Genomic DNA, 21,186 nt, shown 5'->3' on the forward strand with positions numbered 1-21,186 from the left:
TATGAATCTTCTCCACAACTTCACTTTCAGGTACAGCGGTACCTCGGGTTAAGTACTTAATTCGTTCTGGAGGTCCGTTCTTAACCTGAAACTGTTCTTAACCTGAAGCACCACTTTAGCTAATGGGGCCTCCTGCTGCCGCCGTGCTGCCGGAGCATGATTTCTGTTCTCATTCTGAAGCAAAGTTCTTAATCTGAGGTAATATTTCTGGGTTAGCGGAGTCTGTAACCTGAAGCGTATGTAACCTGAAGCGTATGTAACCCGAGGTACCACTGTACTTCTCCCTGTCACCCTGTCATTTTGATATTTGGCAGGGAATGGGGAAGGTGCAAAAGTATTTTTCTGAGGAAAATTTCTGAGATTTTAAAATGTTCTTTTCCGCATGCCTTAGGGGGTAAATACCACATTGTGGAATCTCCCCCCTGCCCCACCCTCATACCCTCCAACATTTCTCAGACGAAAATAGGGTTGTCCCATTCCACAATGATTTCCAACATATATATATATACATACACACATATATATATATATATATATATATATATATATATATATATATATAAACTTCCCTATACAGGATTGCCTTCAGATGGCTTGGGGGTTGGATAACTCCATACCTTCCAACATTTCTCCAGTGAAAATGGGGACGTCCTAAGGAAAAGTGGGACTGGAATCAAATCAGAAACTGGGATGGCTTCTCTAAATGAGGGACATCCCTGGAAAATAGCGACACTTGGAGGATCTGCACCCCCTCAAATGCCTCAGAATAATGCTAGGCCCACGGCATTGTAGAGGACGAAGAATGGCTACCAAGATAGTTGGCCTTGGGGGTGGGGAGAAAGAAGCTATGCTGCTACCATTGCTAACAGCAAATCCCCATCCCAGAGAAATCATCTGAGAATTTTCCTCCCACACAAAAAATTGTGTGATATGCTCCCCGCTCCTGACCACATGCTCCCCCTCAACCAGTTTCTCTGCCTACAAACAGGGTAGAGGATTCTGAGAGGCCTTTAAAAACCATTATTTTACTACGTACTTATTTTCCTCAAACCAAAGCTGCAAGTTGATTTGAGTATACATCAACACGCAGATAGATAATAGATTGTATTGCACTTCAATCACTTAGAAGCCTGAACTGTTTTTATGCTGTTTTATTTTAGTTGTCATTATTGTGGGCTTCCACTCCCCCTTTTTTCTTTCCTTTTTTTAAACTTTTATTCAAAAGTTACAATACAGTTACAATACAATACATTTTCAATCAATATATCCTCTCCACTGACACCTCTGTGATGATGGTGGCATTAAAATACCCTGTTCTTCTTCAAGAAAAGAGAAAAGGGAGAGCAGATCGTGTCAAAGGTATCTTTTTTGGAGATGCCTTTGATTAGTCGTCGAATGTATGTGAGGCGTTCTGATAGAGCAATACTCTAGATATTATTAACCCAAGTCTCTGTTACTATATTAGAAGTTCCCTTCCATCATTGGGCAATAACTAGTCTAGCTGCTGTGAACAGGATAGCAATGAATTATTTAGATTTAAGGGTAGAATTTAGGGTCAAATTTAATGATAACAAGGCAAGTGCCAAATTAGGAGGGATAGATTATTTAGTGATTTTTGGGGTCAGATTAAAAACTTTCCCCCAAAAGCGTGGACCATGGTACACTACTACTAAACATGAATATAGGAACCACGTTCTCCACAACCTTTCCAACATAATAGTGAGCTTAAAGAATTTATCTTTGCAAGGTGTGTGGGGGTCCAATGCTACCAAAAAATAATTCTAACAGGAATTTCCTGGAGGTGAGCCAAATTTGTTTTTAAAGCTGAATTTCACCATATAGATTCCAATGTGAGCTTTCTGTTATTGTTGTTGAGTGGCCTTGTTTATTTATGCAGCCTGTGCCTGGACTCCACCACTTCTGACTGCAGGAGTGAACACAACTGCAGTTGGCTCAGCAAGCAAGAGTCCTTATACATGATGTGAAAAGGGGGAGAATATTATGCTAATTTGCAAGGTCACAAGGATGCAACAATGTAAATGTCAGACTAAAGGGCTGACACCAATCAAACCTCTCAGTTAGCACTAAGCCCTAAGTCATATTGCTTCTTCATTTGTGTTGGAATGCTCCACTTCTTGACTTCTTCATTCAACTCCAGTTCTCAAAGCACTGCTTCTGAGATTGAGCTGCCCTTCTAAGGCTTCCTGTCGCCATGAGTAAGGCTGGAATTCCCATAAAATTGGTCCCTGGGGAAATCACAAAACCCCACCCAAGCTTCTGGGAACCAGTCACATCTCTTACAGTTTTGAAGGGGAGAGAAATTAAATGACACAACCTCCTCTGTATTCTCTGGGTTCAGCTTGCTCACCCTCCTCATTGATCTCTGGCATTAATTTTAAGTCTTTATGTAGCTGCTTCTGTTGTAGTTTTTCCATTTACTTGTTATTACATAATGGTCATATTGTATAATTGCGGATGCTTTCTTCTTCACCGGGGGCACAGGAAATTAATCCTTAAAATAATGATATGCCAGGAAGTAATGGCATTATTAATAGCTGTGATATCAAAAGGCACTGGCGCAACATAACTGGGAAAACAAGCAGATTTGGCAAGGTGCAAAAGGAAAAAAGACAGCACAGGGACATTTCAAATAGCAAACTAAATGTGAATGTGGGACTTTACATGAATGCTCTTGGGCTTTACCACTTGAGTGTCTGACTTTACTCCTGGTTTGCATTCAGCTCCCCACTCCTAACGAGCTGCCAGAGCCATCCCTGCCCATGTTCCTCACTGTCATTTCTGATCAGACAGAGCTATCACTGTAATCTGAGGGATGGGGCAACTCCCCTGTGAGAAAAGGTTTAAGCATTTACTACTTTTTAGCTTAGAAAATAGCCAAGTAGGAGTTGATGGCTGATAAGAGATGTCCAAAGTTTTCCCACAGTTTGCTTCAGAATACAGATTACAGTGGATGCTCGGGTTGCGAACGTGATCCATGCGGGATGCACGTCCTCAACCCGCAGCATCCACAACCTGCAGCGGGTTGCAATTCGGCGCTTCTGCGCAAATCGTGATTTAGTGCTTCTGCACATGCGCAACCGCTGAAACCCGGAAGTAACCTGTTCTGGTACTTCCGGGTTTCGGCAGTTCACAACCCGAAAAAATGTAACCTGAAGCGTCTGTAACCCGAGGTATGACTGTGTGTGTGTGTGTGTATATACACACACACACACACACACAGAGAGAGAGAGAGAGAGAGACTCTGAAAGTGTGATGTAGGGGTTAGTGTGTTGGATTAAGAAGGGGAAGATCAAGGTTCAGATCCTCACTCAGCCATGAAACTCACTGGGTGACCTTCAGCCTTTCAGTCTAATTTACCTCACAGGGTTATTATGCCTGAGCTTCTGGGACATAAGGGTAAAAACATACCGAGGGGGTGGCAGTGAGGGGAAGTTCTTTGTTGCTGATTTATATCTTGTATTATCTGTAAAAGAAAAATAAACACTTTAAAAAAGTGAAAAAGAGAAAAGTATATGATGCTGAAAAACAGTCAAACAAAAATCCACCCAATGAGCCACCCTTGCCAGACCCTGTCCCCAAACAAGATCAAAAAGCACTTTAGCTATTATTATTGTTTGGTAATTAAAATGTGCAGCCAGCCCTATGCACACTTTGGTGGGAAAGGTGTCGGTCTGTAATAGAGTATCTCCTTTCCATATAGAAGGTTCGATCCCTGGCATCTCAAGTAGGAGAATGAGAATGTCACCTGAGATCCCAGAGAGCTGCTGTCAGTCAGTGTAGTCACTACTGAGGTAGATGGACCCAATGGTCTGACTTGTTAAAAGACAGTTTCCTCTATTTCTGTGGGAGTAAACCCAATAAAATACAGTGGAACATGTTCTTCTGAGTAGTCACACACAGGATTGCAAGGTTAGAACTAGGCCAAAGTGCATACAAACTCCATTATATCAGGGAAAATTCTTTGCAAACAAGTGTATATTGATCAAAATTGCAAACAAATATGTGTACATTAGGTGAACCTTTCAATAAAATGCTGAGAAATTTTCATGAACACTTATTTTTATTTTTGCAAATGTGGAAATGTAGAGAACTGAATTTAAGACTGGAAATAAGAAAGTGAGAAAAAACTGAAATTATATTTGCACATTCCTGCTTGTTAGTGATAATCTTAAATTACATTTCATTTTCATTAAGCCTCCAAGAGACTAAAACAGAATACAGTACACAGATACATAGTACACTCAGAAATGTTCCATCTTTCTGTTAGATTTCACATGCAAATGTTTCAGGTCTCTGCAGGACAAGCCCTGAATTTATCATCATGTTTACAACTTTCTAAAAGTCAACAGAAGAAACAGGGCATCAGTGTTGCTGAAGCTACAGGGAAGAAATAACAGCCAAGACTATAGAGAGCTGATTAAAAACAGAAAGAAAAACAGACAGTGTAAGCATTAATTAAAATGGGGGGGCGGAACAATTTTTTCAATACAACTTAAGAGCCAAGATAAATGTTGTATTGTGTCTACACATATTGAAGGGACAAGCAGTAATTACGGCACAGCATTTTTATATTTTAAGTATGTTATTGACATTTTTCATTATGGGTGGATGGATGGATCGGCAGATAGACAGGCGGACAGTCAGTATATTGTATATATGGAATAGGAAATATGCACACCTGTCCCTTCATGGACAGATTATCTGCATGTTCTCCTTGAAGCCTACGAAATACACATAATTGCCAGATGTTATGCATGTTAATCGCTCATATTCTCCTCTCTCTTCTTCCATTTCTCTTTCTGTAAAGAGGAATGTAAGTTGAGTTGTTAATGTGTGTAAAAATGAGCCATTGTGCACATTCACCAAGCCTCTTGGATAATGTGCAAATAATCATTCCATGAAGAGGGAATTGTGCACATTTCCTGATCAATATACATATCCCCATCAAGCTTTGGAGGATGTGCATACATTTACTAAATTCTGCATATTCTCTGGGCAATGTCCACATTCTCCAGTTAGTATGCCTCGTCTCCAACAAACCTCCTTTCCCCACTATTTCTTATTCAGAAGTTTGCAATCTGGGCTGCCAGGGCTGCTTCTGGTCCACTGCTTAACCTGACATGACCACCTCCTCACATGACCAGCTATTCAACTTAGGGAAGACTACCAAGCAAGGGAATAAATAAATAATCTATATATGGAACTGTACCCCTCTCTTCCTATGTTGATTTCCAAAATCCATTAAATGCATGTCATATGTTTGTATATTGCTTTGGGCTACATATAGGGATAATTTTATCGTGCTTAGTTTCCCATTGAATTCAATGTGAAAAGGCGGTAATGACTAACTCACTAATGAATAGAAGCTAATCACAAATAAGTGCAGTGCAACCCTATCCTTTGCATGTTTACTCAAAATTAAATCACACTGCATATACAGATTTACGCCATAGTGATTGTGTTTAGGATTGCAAGCCTTTGTTGTACTCTACTTCCTTGCTGGTTCTCTAGTAACTACTGAGAAAAGGTCATTTAAACAAAGAAAAAGAATCAAGCAGGTTGTTCTCCCTTTCGAACCCTTACATAATCTGTATAGTTTTGACAACCTTGCATACACATAATAGTGTTCTTCCACATCCAGAGTCAGGATGTTATTGAACCACCAGTATTTATCTAATTTACAAGCCTATCATGCACGTAAGAAGTTCTCATTGTTTATAGGTCAGGACCTTGCATTTGTCAACAGGAATATGGAAGGATGTCCCAGCCCTCACCCTGATATGTGGACCTGTGTTGGATGTGCCTCTCAGCAAAAAGATACTGGAAGTCTCTCGGCAAGGTTATAAATAGCAAAGTAACATAGGAAACTGCTGCCTGCCAATCAGACTGTTGGCAAGCTTAGTATTGTCAACATCAGTCTTCCCCTAAGACTATGTTTGATGGGACTATTGTATTCCATAATATCTGTCAGTTGATGAAAGCTGGTCTACACTGGTTGGCAGTGACTCTCTGGGGTTTCAGGCAACGTGGAGATGCAAGGGATTGAACTTCAGACCTTCTGCATACAAAGTGAATGCTCTAGCACTGAACTCAGGAGCTCAATACTTCAAGGACTGCCTCTTTCCATATGAATTTACCCGGACCCTGAGATTACCTTCTGAGGCCCTTCTTCCTGTGCCTCCTCTTCGAGAGGTCAGGAGGGTGGCAACACGAGAACGGGCCTTCTCTGCAGAGGCTCCACCTCTGTGGAATGCTCTCCCCAGGAAAGTTCACCTGGCACCTTCATTATATACCTTTAGGCGCCAGGCAAAAATGATCCTTTTAAACCAGGCCTTTGGTTGATTTGATTGACATCTTAGGCCCTTTTAAAATGTGTTATTTTATGAGGGGGAGAGGGTTATTGGGTTGTTGTTTTTATTTTGATTATATATTTTGTGGCTTTATATTTTGCTTTTATTCTGTGAATTGCCCTGAGACCTCCGGGTATAGGGCAGTATATAAATTCAATCAATCAGTCAGTCAATGCATGGAAATTTTGTAATGAGGTTAATCTTGAAAGGTTTGCAAAAAGAGCATTTGCAGAGTTTCTACTTTATTTCAGAGCCTGTAACATTTAAAGGAGAAATACATTTGTGTGTGAAGAAGGCATGTGATGTTCCGATTCAGGGGCAACTAATTATTTTGCATTTGTGGCCTGACTTTCCTTTGGGAAGCTTATGATGTCATGGTTACCCATCCAGGCACAAGACCTACTAACTGTAATCTAGGCTACTGAATAAAGTGCTTTCACACCGTTTTGAGACTGGCAGATGCTACTCTAGTGCTTTTGCTATCTGCTCCTCCATGCTCAAGACAGATACATTTTACAAATAAACAGATACTATAAAAATACCATAAGTTCCAAGTATGGATGGGGAAGTCTCTCAATATCAGTTTCTGTCAGTTTCTTGTTTTTCAACTCCTTGGTTCAGTTCTCCACATTTCCACATCAGTTTATGATTTTTTAAAAAAGTTCTCATGAAAATTCAGCAACATTTTAATATGACTTTCTTCTTAATATACACATCTTTGTATATAATTTTGACCTGTACACACATTTTTTACAAAGCAACTTTTCCTTATGTAGTCATGCTTATACCATTAATTATTATTATTATTATTATTATTATTATTATTATTATTATTATTATTTGTGTACTCCCCTTCATTCACAGATCTCAGATCGGCCCATACCAGAAAAAATACAATATAAAAACACAAAATACATAATAAAAATAAGAACAAAAACAAACCAAGAATCATCCATCCCTCAACACATTTAAGAGGGTATGAGATGTTAATCAGCCAAAGGTCAGGTTGGAGAGAAATTTTATTGCCTGGTGCCTCAAAGTGTATAATGAAGACACCACCCAAACCTCCCTGGGGAGAACATTTCTCAAATGGGGAGCCACTGCAGAAAAGGCCTGTTCTCATGTTGCCACCCTCCAGACATCTCGTGGAAAAGGCACATAAAGAAGGGCCTCAGAGGATGATTTCAAGTTTTGAGTAGGTTCATAAGGAGAGGAGTTGTCCTTGAGGGATTGCGGTCTGGAGCTGTTTAAGGCTTCATAGTTCAAAAACAGCACTTTGAATTGTGTCTGGAAACTAATTGGCAGTCTGTGCAGTCAGGCCAGGATTGATGTTACGTGCTCAAACCATCTTGCCCCTGTGAGCAACCTGGCTGCTGAATTCTGCACCAGCTGAAGTTCCCAAACAGATGTAGCCGTATGTATATACACCCATTCAGAGGAAGTGTAACTCTATCAGGAGCAGGCAATCTCCCACCCATCTGGTCTAACAGTGCCTCAGTCTTATCTGGACTGAGTTTCAATTTGTTGGCTCTCATCCAGTCCATTACTGAGGCAAGACACTGGTCCAGCACTTCCACTGTGCCACCTGCAGTTGTAAAGGAGAAATAGAGCTGAGTGTCATCAGCATACTGCTGACAGCGTACTTCAAACCTCTGGATTTTAACAGCATAGGGAATAAAACAGAACACATTGAAGATGTTGGGATACTGCCAGGGAGATAAAGTCCATCTGAGCCCCAAGCTCGGTGCCGGACGATCCATCGACCTCCCTTAGTCACGCAGTATCTAGCAATTGTAGCGACACGAAGCCTCAAGAAAAGATAGCCACATTCTTGGACTTGTGCACACTCTATCAGCAGAATTCACACAACAGAAGTTGCACAGCATGAGAGCAGAACATGCATATTTACAGTTTATTAGGCGTTGGTCAGGACAAAGAAGGCATGACCGTCTGCTCCGACTGCTCAGGCAAAAACAGCCAGAAAACGAAACGAACTTACAACATAAACATCCTGTGAGACAGGAACTTACGCAGGCTGTTATACAAACATCCTGCTCCCTTTTAAGGTGGAACGGAAATATCCTAACATCCTCCCCCTTTCCGTGTAACCTGTAGTACCTGTGGTTCAACCCAATTGCAACCTTTGTGCGTAAACCTTCAGTTGTTCTCTGTTAACAACCTTAGACAACAGATCAGCAGGAATTTCATTTCCTGGCATGTAGGACACCTGAATGAGTCCTTTTTGAATACACTCTCTTGCACGATGTAGCTTAATCTGCAGGTACTTGGTCCTTTGCTTGCAACTCTCCGAGTTCAGCAAAGCCAAACAAGATCTATTGTCTTGATACACTTGTATAGGACATTTCACAGAAACCCCAATGTCCTTAAACTGTTGCATCAACCATTCACAATCCATGAGTGAAAATGACAGAGCATTGAGTTCTGCTTCACAGGAACTTAGGCTAACTGTGGTCTGCTTTTTGCACAACCAGTCAAACAGGCAGTGGTTGTACATGTAGCATACTCCAGAAGTGCTTGTACCATCCGTGGTGTCACTTCCAAAACTTGCATCTGCAAAGATTTCAAGACCTCCAGTCTTCTGACTGGTGAACCTCAGCCTGTAGTGCATAGTCCCTTTCAAATACCGGGCTATGCGCTTCAGAGCTTTCCAATCCTGAACAGTAGGATTGTTAGCATGTCTGCTCAGCAGGTTAGTGCTTACAGCAATGTCAGGTCTCGAACATCTAGCAATGAAATTCAACTTGCCTAGAATGCATCTGTACAGCGTTGTGTCAGAAAACGCTTCAGCAGTACTGTCTACCTGGTAACCTGTCACCATCGGTGTGTCTGCTGGGTTTGCATCAACCAAATTCAACCTGGTTAATACATCAGCAATTTTCTGTGTTTGGTGTACCAGAAAATTACCTGCTTGGTCCCTCTCCACCTGCAGAGAAAGATAGTTGGATACCTCACCAAGATCCTTCATGTCAAAGTGCTCCTTCAGCTGAGCTAGGGTGCTTTGGTAGAAAGCCTGATTCTTCCAAAACATCAGAAGATCATCAACAAAACATAAACAATACAGTTTGTTTTGCCCCTCCTCCTTGACAAACACACATGGATCAGCTTTGCCCTGGTGAAAACCTAGAGAAAGCAACGTTTCAGTGAGTTTTGTGTTCCAACACCTGGCACTCTGCTTGAGACCATACAAGGATTTCCGCAGTTTACAGACCATTCCCTTCTGTATCTGCATCCCGTCAGGTGGAAGCATGTACAGCTGCTCGTTCAAAATCCCGTACAAAAAAGCTGTATTAATGTCATGATGGGAAACATGCAGTTTCTCCTCCGCAGCGATCTTGAGCATCAGCCGAATGCTCTCATATTTGACCGTGGGTGAGTAGGTCTCGTGGTAATCCTGCCCTGGTACCTGTGAAAAACCTCTGGCAACCAATCTGGCTTTGTGTCTGACAACCTTGCCATTCTGGTCTGTCTTGGCCTTGAAGACCCATTTGCTGCCAACCAGTCTCATTCCTGGGACTACTGGTACCAGTTCCCAAGTCTGGTTCCTGTTCAAGGAATCAACTTCAGCCTTCATGGCATTAAGCCAAGGCTCAGCATCTTTAGAGGTTAACTCCTGAACCTCTTTGAAGCTTGAAGGTTCCCACACCTTCTCTGAGCTACTAAGAACAGCAGTTGCCATCTTAGCAAACTCATCAGCAAATCTCTTTGGAGGTTTGCCTTTGGTCGCCCTTTCAGACCTGCGAACCAGACGCAAGTCTTCTGGACTCATCTCCTCCTTCTTAGGAGAAAAACGACCAATGGTGAACAGTGGTTCTTCCAGTTCATTGTCAGACTCATCAGATGGTCTGACTGAGGCCTTTGCGCTCTTGTAGTCTGCTGTGTCATCACTGTCACTGACAGCAGCAGCAGCGCCGCCCACTGAACTGGAATCCGAACTCTGATCATCATCATCATCATCCTCATCCTCAGTTTCCTCAGCTTTCTCAGCATGATCTGCTTTCTTCACATCACCTTCATCCTCCTCTGGGTAACTCTGGAAAATTCCCACATTTTCCCCCCACTTAGGATTGTACTCAACACTCCTTGTGAACTTTATGGATTTAGAGTTAGTCATCCATACTCTGTATGCACCTTTTTCGTACCCCATGAACAAACCATGTGCCCCACGCTTCCCAAGCTTGTTGCTTTGTGGGGTGTGTACCCACATGTCAGAACCAAAGATTCTCAAGTGCTTGGTGTTAGGTTTCTTACCAAACATTTTCTCATAGGGAGTGCAGCCAATAGGTGATGACAGTCTGCGATTAAAACTGTAAACAAAATTCGAGAGAGCCTCCCCCCAAAACTTCTCAGGGAGGTTGGCATCATGCAACAAGGTTTTTATTCCTTGCAGCAACGTTTGATTTGCTCTCTCCGCAAGCCCATTCATCCATGGCGATCTAGGCGTTGACAAGTCATGCTGGATTCCCTTCTCAGTCAGGAAAGCTTCAAACTGCTGAGAAGTGAACTCCCCGCCCCGATCAGTAAACAGACAGCCAATACGTTTACCGTGAGCATTCTCCAACCAAGCACAGAATGCCTTGAACTTAGGAAATGCTTGCGATTTCTGCTCGAGCATAAACACATGAATGTACCTGGAAAAAGAATCAATTAGAACCATGAAGTACCTTGCTCCTCCCAAAGAGGGCGCTAGAGGGCCTACCAGGTCTGCGTGAACTAGCTGGTAGGGTTTGGAAGCCTGCCTGCTAGACTCCTTGCCTTTTGGAGCAACCTTCACCTTGTTCTCTGCACAAGATACACATTTCATGTGATATTTACAAGGTTTGATGTCCAAACCTTCAACCAACTCAGGCATCTTGGCTAGCGCTTGCCAAGAGAGGTGACAAAATCTGCGATGTGCATCGTGAATGCATCCTGCATGAAGAACCTTGTTAGTTTGTGCAACACAACAAGTATCAGCATTAGACATAGCAACACCATTGTCATCATAAGTTAGACAGAACAAACCATCCATCAACTTTGCATGCAAAATGTCCTCTTTGCCTTTTCTGATGACACAGACAGTCCTCTTGAAGGTAATTTCAAAACCACGCCGATTTAGCTGTGGGACACTAAGCAAATTGTCCGCAGCTCCTGGAACAAAAAGTACATTACTAATGGTAGTATGCAGACTTTCAAGTTTCACAGTCCCAACTCCTGTAGCTTGCAAAGTCCTTCCATCAGCCAGCTGGACCTCTCCATCTTGAGGTGTGAAGGAGACAAACAGATGGCGGTCTTTGGTGAGATGGCGCGTGGCCGCAGAGTCAACAATAAACCTGGCCTTCCCCTTCGAAGCAGATTTGCTGGCAAACAAAACCTTGTTTTCCACCAGCGTGGGCTTTTGCAGCTTGCCTTTAGCCTTTGGTGAAGCTGTGCCAGCAAACATAGCCTTGTTTTCCACTGGCGTGGGCTTTTGCAACTTGCCCCCCCGCTCCTGGCCACCTGCAAGCATCTTGCTCTGTTTACATCTGGTCTTCCGGCCTCTGCAAAGGCTCTGACCTTGGTTCTCACGGGAAACAGAGCTCTCAGCTGCCAACTCCTTGGCTCCCCCTGGAGGCTGGAATGCTGCCTGGGATGACATCACAGTCAGCTCCCCCTGCAGCTTGCAACCGGTGCCCTCGGCATCCGTGCATTCACTCGCATTCTGGGAAACAGCCAGGACCTCCGATGCAGTCAAACTCTGGGCTGGGATGACTGGCAGATGGGCTATCTTCAAAGCATTCCACATCTGACGTGCAGTCGTGTCGCCAGCTAGCGTAGCAATTTCCTCCAGAGAGACGGACAAGACTATTACGTCTATGGCTCTCGAATTCTGAGCCTCCCATCTCCCTGTCAGAGGAACTGGAGGGGCTTCTGAGACAGTATGCCAGACTCCAAACTGACGCAGCAAACCCTCACACCATCTTGCCCAGGTCTCATAATTGTCCCGATTTAATTTAGGACACTCAGCAGCTTCAGAGGCTTGGAAAAACTCCATTCCAGCTCTTAACGCCAGCCGTGAGTCTTCTTCACTTCAGAGACTCCTTATCTTGGCACCCATAAATCACGAAGCCTGCTTGGCTCGGTTCCCAGGCCAATTAGGCCAGCCGGACATCAAAGAGGCTGCCGCGGCAACAGAAAAGCCTCTGCTTTCGCTTTTCCCACACATACCTCAGCAGAGTGGCGCAGCGGAAGCGTGCTGGGCCCATAACCTGTTGTTGGGATACTGCCAGGGAGATAAAGTCCATCTGAGCCCCAAGCTCGGTGCCGGACGATCCATCGACCTCCCTTAGTCACGCAGTATCTAGCAATTGTAGCGACACGAAGCCTCAAGAAAAGATAGCCACATTCTTGGACTTGTGCACACTCTATCAGCAGAATTCACACAACAGAAGTTGCACAGCATGAGAGCAGAACATGCATATTTACAGTTTATTAGGCGTTGGTCAGGACAAAGAAGGCATGACCGTCTGCTCCGACTGCTCAGGCAAAACAGCCAGAAAACGAAACGAACTTACAACATAAACATCCTGTGAGACAGGAACTTACGCAGGCTGTTATACAAACATCCTGCTCCCTTTTAAGGTGGAACGGAAATATCCTAACAGAAGATTCCATGGGGCTGAAAAGCATTCCCCAAGTACCACCCTCTGGAAACGACCAACCAAGTAGGACTGGAACCACTGCAACGTGGTGCCACCCATCCATAACTTGGACAGTCACTCCATGGTTGATGGTGTCAAAAGCTGCTGAGATGTCGAGGAGAATTAACAGGGACATTTCTAATGCATACTTCCCCCTTGTAGTTCCTTGTTTGTACTCATTGCTTGGCTAGAAAACTGCATTGCAAATTCCAGAGAAGTGTGAGTTTCAAAGGATGACTGAATTTTGATTTGCATCTTGGTTTGGAAAGTGTGAACCAACCAGCTAAATTCACCTATAAATTTGAACTGAATGGAATTTCTCCCCAATCCTTAAACCCCAATGATTTCCCTCAGAAGAAAACAGGTCCTTTTGTGGTTTTGTATAAAAAAGAATTCCCACTTGGGGAAGTGTAAACAAAACTGTTATATTGAGTCACGGCCCTCCTGGCTTTGTACAGCTGAGCAGGTCCTCTCTGTCACATTCTGTCATTCTTCTGAGATTCCAACATCCCTCAGGTTAATTCCATCAGGACGATTGTTGGGCTGGATTTTGTGTTCAAAATGTGTGTGTGTACATAATAAGGAAATACCATCCCAGTGACCCTCCCCACTGTTCCTCACTTTTTTCTGCAGCACCCAAAGCCCACAAGTTTCTTATACTACAAAGACAAAGGTAGACTTTTCAAGGTTTTCCATTACTGGGCTATTAAAATGCAAGGTGCAGGTAACATCCATGTCAAAATCCCTTTGGAGCAAAAAGCTTTCATTTTGCCAGTCCACATATTCAGTCATGACAGTTGTGGGGAAGCTTGAGCATGTGATTTTATTATTTTAGCTATTTTTTGGTTCTACACTTCCTGACTTGCCTTGCTCTGTGAGCTCCTTCACCAGATCAGAACAGGACTCAAAGTGATGCTTTAAATGATGTTTGTACCTTTCACATAATTGCTTTATACCTCTTGTTCTCTTAGGGCTAAAGCAGCAGCAGCAGCCTAGAGTGTGTTGTACCCTTGCTGACCCTGAGCCTGACAAAGTAGTGCTCCTTGCATCAGCTTCTTGGTGGCCTAGAATGGTGTTCTCTTAGTAATTAGCCATTGCCACTCTGAGAGGATCAATAAACCATGGGGTGGGAGGGTTCAGTCTTCAATCAGCAAGAAGTATTTGTTGCATGAGCAGATGGCAGCATAAAGCTTTTTGCACACCTTGTAATCACAGAACCTCCAGCAGAGATAAGTGAGCATGGATTTGCAAATCTGGAAAGTATCTTCAGCAACTACATTTCTACCTTTCCCTATTCATGTAGCACTGTGATAAATTACAAAATTGATCCAAACTACTCATAATTAGGGCTTCACACAAAATACAGCTGGAGCCAAGCTTCAGGTGAGCCTGTTGGAGGCAGCCCCAGATAATCCTAGGCTGGGTTGGGCTATCCAAAGCAATATGAGGCTGTCAGTGGTTGGGAAGAAGGAGAGGCCAGTGGCCCCAAAATGCTCCCCTCACCAAACACACTGCAGTAACAGCATACCCCGGCAGAACTGAATCCTCTACTCCACAGCTAGGGAGCAGACTGGGTTTCAGTGCCGCAGGAATAACTCTATGGCAGAGGGGAAAGGAGACCTGTCTATCAGCTGAAGGAGCAGCAGCTTCAGTGAGCTCACTTCCTTCGCCCTGCCTGAAAGAACACTCAGCTCCAACGGTTTGGGACTGCAGAAGCAAGGCAAAAGGACACATCCTGTCCCCATTTATCTGGTGCTTTGCTGCAAGCACGGGCAATACACTACTGGAAAACACAGTGAGGGAGAAATGAATATGATAGTGAAGGAATAGTGTAAAAGGGCTGCAAACAGCTATGGACACCTCCTTCCAGTAAATGAGTTGGGGGTTCGGGGTGCCATTTTGGATCCTCAAATCCAATAATTTTTACCCCAGAATCTCCCCCAGGAAATTCCTTGGCTTAGTGCTAGAAAATGACATCTGTATTAGGTGTGCAGAACAGGTGACCCATCATGTCCAGGGTAACCCTCCATGTGGTGGAGCCAACAGTTGCTCAATAAGCTGTTGTCTTGTGCAAGTGGTCCTCAATTTTGGAAGGGCTTGTTAGGCTTTGCTAGGATCCTATAAAACAGGTGGACAAAGAACAATGTTCATTGATGTAGGGGCAGAATTGATGGAAAGTTGTGATTCATTTTCCTGAGAATTCCCCATATGATTAGAAAGTTCACCCACACAAAACTTTTGGTCTCAGGACACTTAAGCTCATATCTACAGCTGTTTTAATCAACACATAGAGGGAAGGTAGAAAAACTAGCATTTTGAAATGCAGTACAGTGGAACCTTGGTTGTCGAATGCTTTGGACGTTGAATGTTTCAGCTTTCGAACGCCGGCAACCCAGAAGTGGATGCTTCCATTTTCAAAAGTGCCTCGGATGTTGAATGGCTTCCGAGGTGCTTTTCTCCATTCAATGGATTTTGCTGATCAGCAATTACGCCTCAGTTGTCAAACATTTCGGAAGTCGAACAGTCTTCCGGAGCAGATTACATTTGACAACTGAGGTTCCACTGTATATATAGATTGTGATTTCTGCCACTGACATATTACCTGGATTTCAATTAGTATTAATGAGGTTGGATTTTCATCATGTCACAAAGTAACACACATTTTTAAATAATATTTTTATTGCACTAGTAGTGAAATACATAAGAAAATCAATCTAACATGTATGTGATACACACACACACACAAAATTGCCCCAAGCACTGATGTGCTGATTTGTGTTTTAGATGACTTATTTTATGAATATTTTAGTGCTTTATTTGTTTCAATCCACTGGTGTAATTCCATTGCTGATCCTTGGTTGTACATCACCCTGGGCTTTCTCAGAGGAAAGAGAGATTAATACATATATTTTATACTACTAATATTAAATATTTTAGATATTAAATGTTGTGCAATGCCTAATAAGATATATGGCTGGAAAACATCCTGTATTTTAGAATTCCAGTGCATTGATTCAACAGATAAAGAATGCTATTGGGTAAATTCTTAAACAATGCTCCCATACCTGGGAAGTTAAGAAATAACTTTAGATGCTGCTGGTGTTTGATGTTTTATTATACTTTAATTCAACTGCTACCTCTGCCCTAGTACTGGGTTTGCAGATATTGTTTTCATTTATGCTTTTCTATTATAATGATTTTATGACTGCAGTACCCATTGCACTTTGACAAAGATCATGCTTTTTCTATTGTTTGTTTATATTAAAACAAGAGAGAGAGAGAGAGAGAATTTCAGTATGTTACAAATATGCTCCACTTCTCTGTATATCTTTTATCTACCTGCCTACCTTCTCTAACTTCAAAGGCAAACCTACTCATGTTTGCTTAGGAGTCCTGTTGAGTTCAATGAGACTTCCAGGTGCGTATGAATTACAGTCATAATCCTACTATATAACCCTACTATATCCAAAGCAATTATTGCATTGGCAAGTTTAGATTAACCATATTTGGAACCAAATGTGCATTCAAGACAGGTTACTATTAGAATCCCCACTAAAATATTCTAAGTTGAATGATGATATACTTCAACCGTGTAATTACTAATAATATATATTATGGTGCCCCTTTTGACCGCTCTCCTCCCAGGCTGTGTGTCATTCCAGGTCTTCTGTGGGTGGGTGGGAATGGGAAGAAAGCCCTGTTCATCATGTGTGGGAGGGGATATAATGCAACTGGACTACAGCTGAAAATGAAAGACTATTATTCAAGGCAAGAGTAGCAACACAGTGACCGATATTGTTCTGTGAACCACCCTGAAACCTCTGGGTATGTCAGTATATAAATTCAATAAATAATAATAATAACTCCCATCGTATCAACACTTGGCCATGGAGGGTACCATGTTGGCATTAAAAGGACCAGTATATTTGGATATACATTGAGGAAGTCCCATTGTAATAAGGGTCAATAGAGAGAAAACAATTAGAATGAATCATTTTAGTGAGAACTAGTGAGTCATCAAGTGCAACTAAAGCCCACAAGGCATGTGTGGTGCTCTAGCAGATGCATGGCAGATGCTTTCTGCACCCTCACCATCAACAAGGGAGGTACAGTAGCTGAGACAACTGCAAAGCAAGTAAAATTGCTGCCACCATCTCTATGCTTTATTTTGCTATTGTGCCCCATGTGAGAAATGCTGAGGCATCACTGGAGGGCCTAACCCACCTACTTCTAGGTGGGGTGGGGAGTTGAAAGGGGGACAATTGTTGATTCAATGTGAATGGGTTTTTTTTTCTTTTTACTAGGGAGTGGGTTTGAGGTTTTGTTTATCTGCTAATTAGTGGGTGGGACTATTTCTTTGCTTATTATTTGAGTATTGTCAATGTCATTTGCTACTATTTACAGGGCTGGTGTGTTTTTGTTTTTCCATAAGTGATGTTATGCAAAATTATATGTATCATATGAGCCCCCCTAATGTATTATATAAGCGACTAATAAGTTTAATAAACAAACAAATGGATGACATTCCTACTTCCCACCATCTTTATAGCTACAGGCAGAAAGCACACACTGAAAGTTTGTAGAGCTCCTGATGGACACACCCCACTCCCCAATACGAACCTGTGGGTTGCATATAGTTTAGCAAGTTAATGGTGCATCCACTTTCTCCATCTTAGAATAAATTCATATATGTATGTACATTTATCTGTAGAGAGTGAATGTCTTTGCCCCTACACTAGGCATGGTGAACTGATGGCCCTTCAGATATTGTTGAGCTGCCATCTGCCTCAGCCAGCACTGCCAACAGTCAGGGATAATGGGAACAGTAGTCCAACAACGTATGGAGGCTCACAGGTTCCTTGGCTCTTCCATATGCAGTTCTGCTTGAAATTCAACTTCACCAGGTTCTCTGGCTGTGTGGATACTCATTGGGCTATTTGTCTTGCCTGATGCTCAGTATTCAGCAGCGGCATTTTACAGCTGATTCCCCCCCCCCAACAATAGCATTCAATAGCCTCTGGCAGCTGCCCTGCAGAGGATGCCAGGATCTGGCAGTAGCCAGACATACAGCTATCAACCTTCAAAAGTATTTGGCAGCAGGAATACAGGTAGCAGCCATTATTTGATAGCATCTGACTGCTGGGTTGCAGTGGAATTTAGGGGCTTTGGAACTCATTTAATTTACCTAGGCTGCAATCCTGTATCCACTTACCTGGGAGTAAGCCCCATTGAACTGAATAGTATTTATTTCTGAGTAGATTGTGAATAGGATTGTGATGTTAGCTAAAGAAACACAATGCTAAATGCTGGCATCCAGGTTTGATCCCACAATCCAAACAGCAATATTCGAGATCAAATTTTGCCATCAACACCCAAATTTAGAAACCCAAACTTGCACCTGATTTTGGGGTGGGGTGGGGAGAGATAATTTTGGGCTCTGAGCATCAAACAGCTGCATAGGCTTGCAGGTCACAGACTTGAAAGCAGAAGTTCATATCAACACAAACCAGACATTTAGACAGAGATTTTGTACCTGTTTGTGGAAAGGGCTAAGGCTGCAAGGTGTCACTGCAAAACAGCCAGATCACATATAAAAGGTAAAGGTAAAGGGACCCCTGACCAGTCGTGACCAACTCTGGGGTTGCAGCGCTCATCTCACTTTATTGGCCGAGGGAGCCGGCGTACAGCTTCTGGGTCATGTGGCCAGCATGACTAAGCCGCTTCTGGCGAACCAGAGCAGCGCACGGAAATGCCGTTTACCTTCCTGCCAGAGCAGTACCTGTTTATCTACTTGCACTTTGACGTGCTTTCGATCTGCTAGGTTGGCAGGAGCAGGGACCAAGTAAAGGCGCTCACCCTGTCACGGGGATTCGAACTGCTGACCTTCTGATTGGCAAGTCCTAGGCTCTGTGGTTTAACCCACAGCACCACCCACGTCCAGGTAGCTTAATGTGTGTTTTAAAAGAAAGTTGTCTCTTATATACAACAGCTGGGATAGCTCAGTTGGTAGAGCGTGAGAATATTAATCTCAGGGTCATGGGTTCAAGCCCCACATTGGGCAAAATATTCCTGCATTGCAGGGGGTTGGTCTGGATGTCCCTCATATTCCCTTTTGACTTCACAAATTCCATGATTCTATGATATCATCTTAAGCATAGCTTCAGTCCCAAGGGTTTTGAATATACCTAAAAATCACTATACCCAAACCCCTGGAACTGCTCCACTGTTAGCAGGCAAATGGGGAAGAGGGAGAGAGAATCCCACGTGTTCCCAGAACTTGTGCACCAAGTGGGTCTTGCCCAGAAGGCAAGACAAAGTGCTTAAAAGCTCTTTTCATGCCAGGTAGCCCAAGCAGACCCAGCAGGCAAAGAGCTTTTAAGCTCTCTGCCTTGCTTGGAAGGAAAGGCCATCTCAACACACCAGCTGTGGAAGCCTACAGATGCTCATGCGAGATATGACAGGTACTCAGATGGCATGAGATCTCTCAAAAGCACCTCAGAGCCAGTGCACCAAGCAGCCCTTGCCCCCTCCCCCTAGCAAAGTGAGGAGCTTAAAAACTCTTCCCACACCAGGTAAATCAAAGCAGACCCAGCACAAAATAACATTTACGCTCCTCACCTTGCTTGGCTTTAACTTGCGGAATTCCAACCAGCCTGCCTTCAACCACATATGGTTGAAATCGTGTATGTTAAATGTGCATAAGATGTGTTATGTGCAGATAGAGAACTCATTCTCTGCTTGAGAATCCTTAGGTGGCCAATGCAACACTAGTACAAGAGGAAGGTCTCAGCTGCCTCATGAGAACCATTGCAAAGCAATCTGCAGAGAAAAAGGTCCTACTGGGATGGTGTGTGTGTGGAAAACTGGTATGGGTGACAGAGTATCCTAAAAGATGGCATTTGGGCAGCCCTACATTTTAGGGACGCAGGTGGGTTAAACCACAGAGCCTAGGACTTGCCGATCAGAAGGTCGGCGGTTCGAATCCCTGCCACGGGGTGAGCTCCCATTGCTCGGTCCCTGCTGCTGCCCACCTAGCAGTTCGAAAGCACGTCAAAGTGCAAGTAGATAAATAGGTACCACTCCAGCGGGAAGGTTCTGGTTCGCCAGAAGCAGCTTAGTCATGCTGGCCACATGACCCAAAAGCTATACGCCGGCTCCCTCGGCCAACAAAGCGAGATGAGCACCACAACCCCAGAGTTGGTCATGACTGGACCTAATGGTCAGGGGTCCCTTTACCTAGCCCTACATTGGGGGGGGGGGGCTGAAGCTCATCACAACCAGCAATGAGGTTGAGGTGACCACTGTTCAGTGGGATTGTTCCACAACAGATCACCACGGATTTTTTTTATTAAAAAAATTAACTGCTATATCTCAGATTTTGATTAAAATTGTTGTACTGGATCATCTCATTTTACATAAAGCACATTTTACAAAGTACTGTTTTCCTGGTTTTTCTAGCGTGTTCATGTACGGTTTCATCATAGGAGAGTTTCCTTGCAATGCCATTTTCTGGAGACAATATGCATAAAGATTCAAGTGCTCTTCAGCAGAACAGCCACCTCACTGCCACACTCTACTTTTACAACCTCATCTGTGCTAATGACTCTTAAACTTTGGGATAGTTGAAATATCTAAAACAAATAATTAAGCAAATTGTGTTGTGTGACTCAAGTTGGGTCTACTAGACCTAACATTTTAAAGCAATGTGGTCTAAACTGCTTCTGGGTCACCTCCAGGATTACGGGCCCTGAAGCTGAAGATTCATTAGTTTCATAATAGACGCACCCCTGAATTTGGGCGACTGGTTGGATCTCTCAACCGAAGGACTCCACAGGGCAGCATTGAGTGCAACATTCTGTTACTGGCAAAAAATAAGTAAAATGTAGCCGATTGCACCAGTAGCTTTTGTACATCTTAGGCAGAATACTGAAAGGCAGAAACAATTTTACTTCTTAGAAAAATGACTAAGCATGGCCTACACACATTCCCCTTCTATCTCTTTATGTGAAAGAGCTAAAGATTTACTTTGCAGATGAAAGATGAACTTTGAGGGAAGGCTAGGAAGGCCAACACTTCAACACTGCCGCCTACTCTCACCTCCGTGACCACAGCCATGACTCAGACACAATACCTGTTCA

At 43.2% G+C, this 21,186-nt stretch overlaps 1 non-coding gene across 1 annotated transcript; it reads left to right on the plus strand.

Annotated features, from left to right (window-relative positions):
• The first annotated feature begins 19,036 nt into the window (after positions 1–19,036).
• Positions 19,037–19,109, plus strand: TRNAN-AUU (transfer RNA asparagine (anticodon AUU)). Its single transcript has one exon. It is a non-coding gene; the product is annotated as a tRNA-Asn (tRNA).
• The last annotated feature ends 2,077 nt before the right edge of the window (positions 19,110–21,186 follow it).

The sequence above is a fragment of the Podarcis raffonei genome, chromosome Z, assembly GCF_027172205.1.
Source record: "Podarcis raffonei isolate rPodRaf1 chromosome Z, rPodRaf1.pri, whole genome shotgun sequence".
NCBI lineage: Eukaryota > Metazoa > Chordata > Lepidosauria > Squamata > Lacertidae > Podarcis > Podarcis raffonei.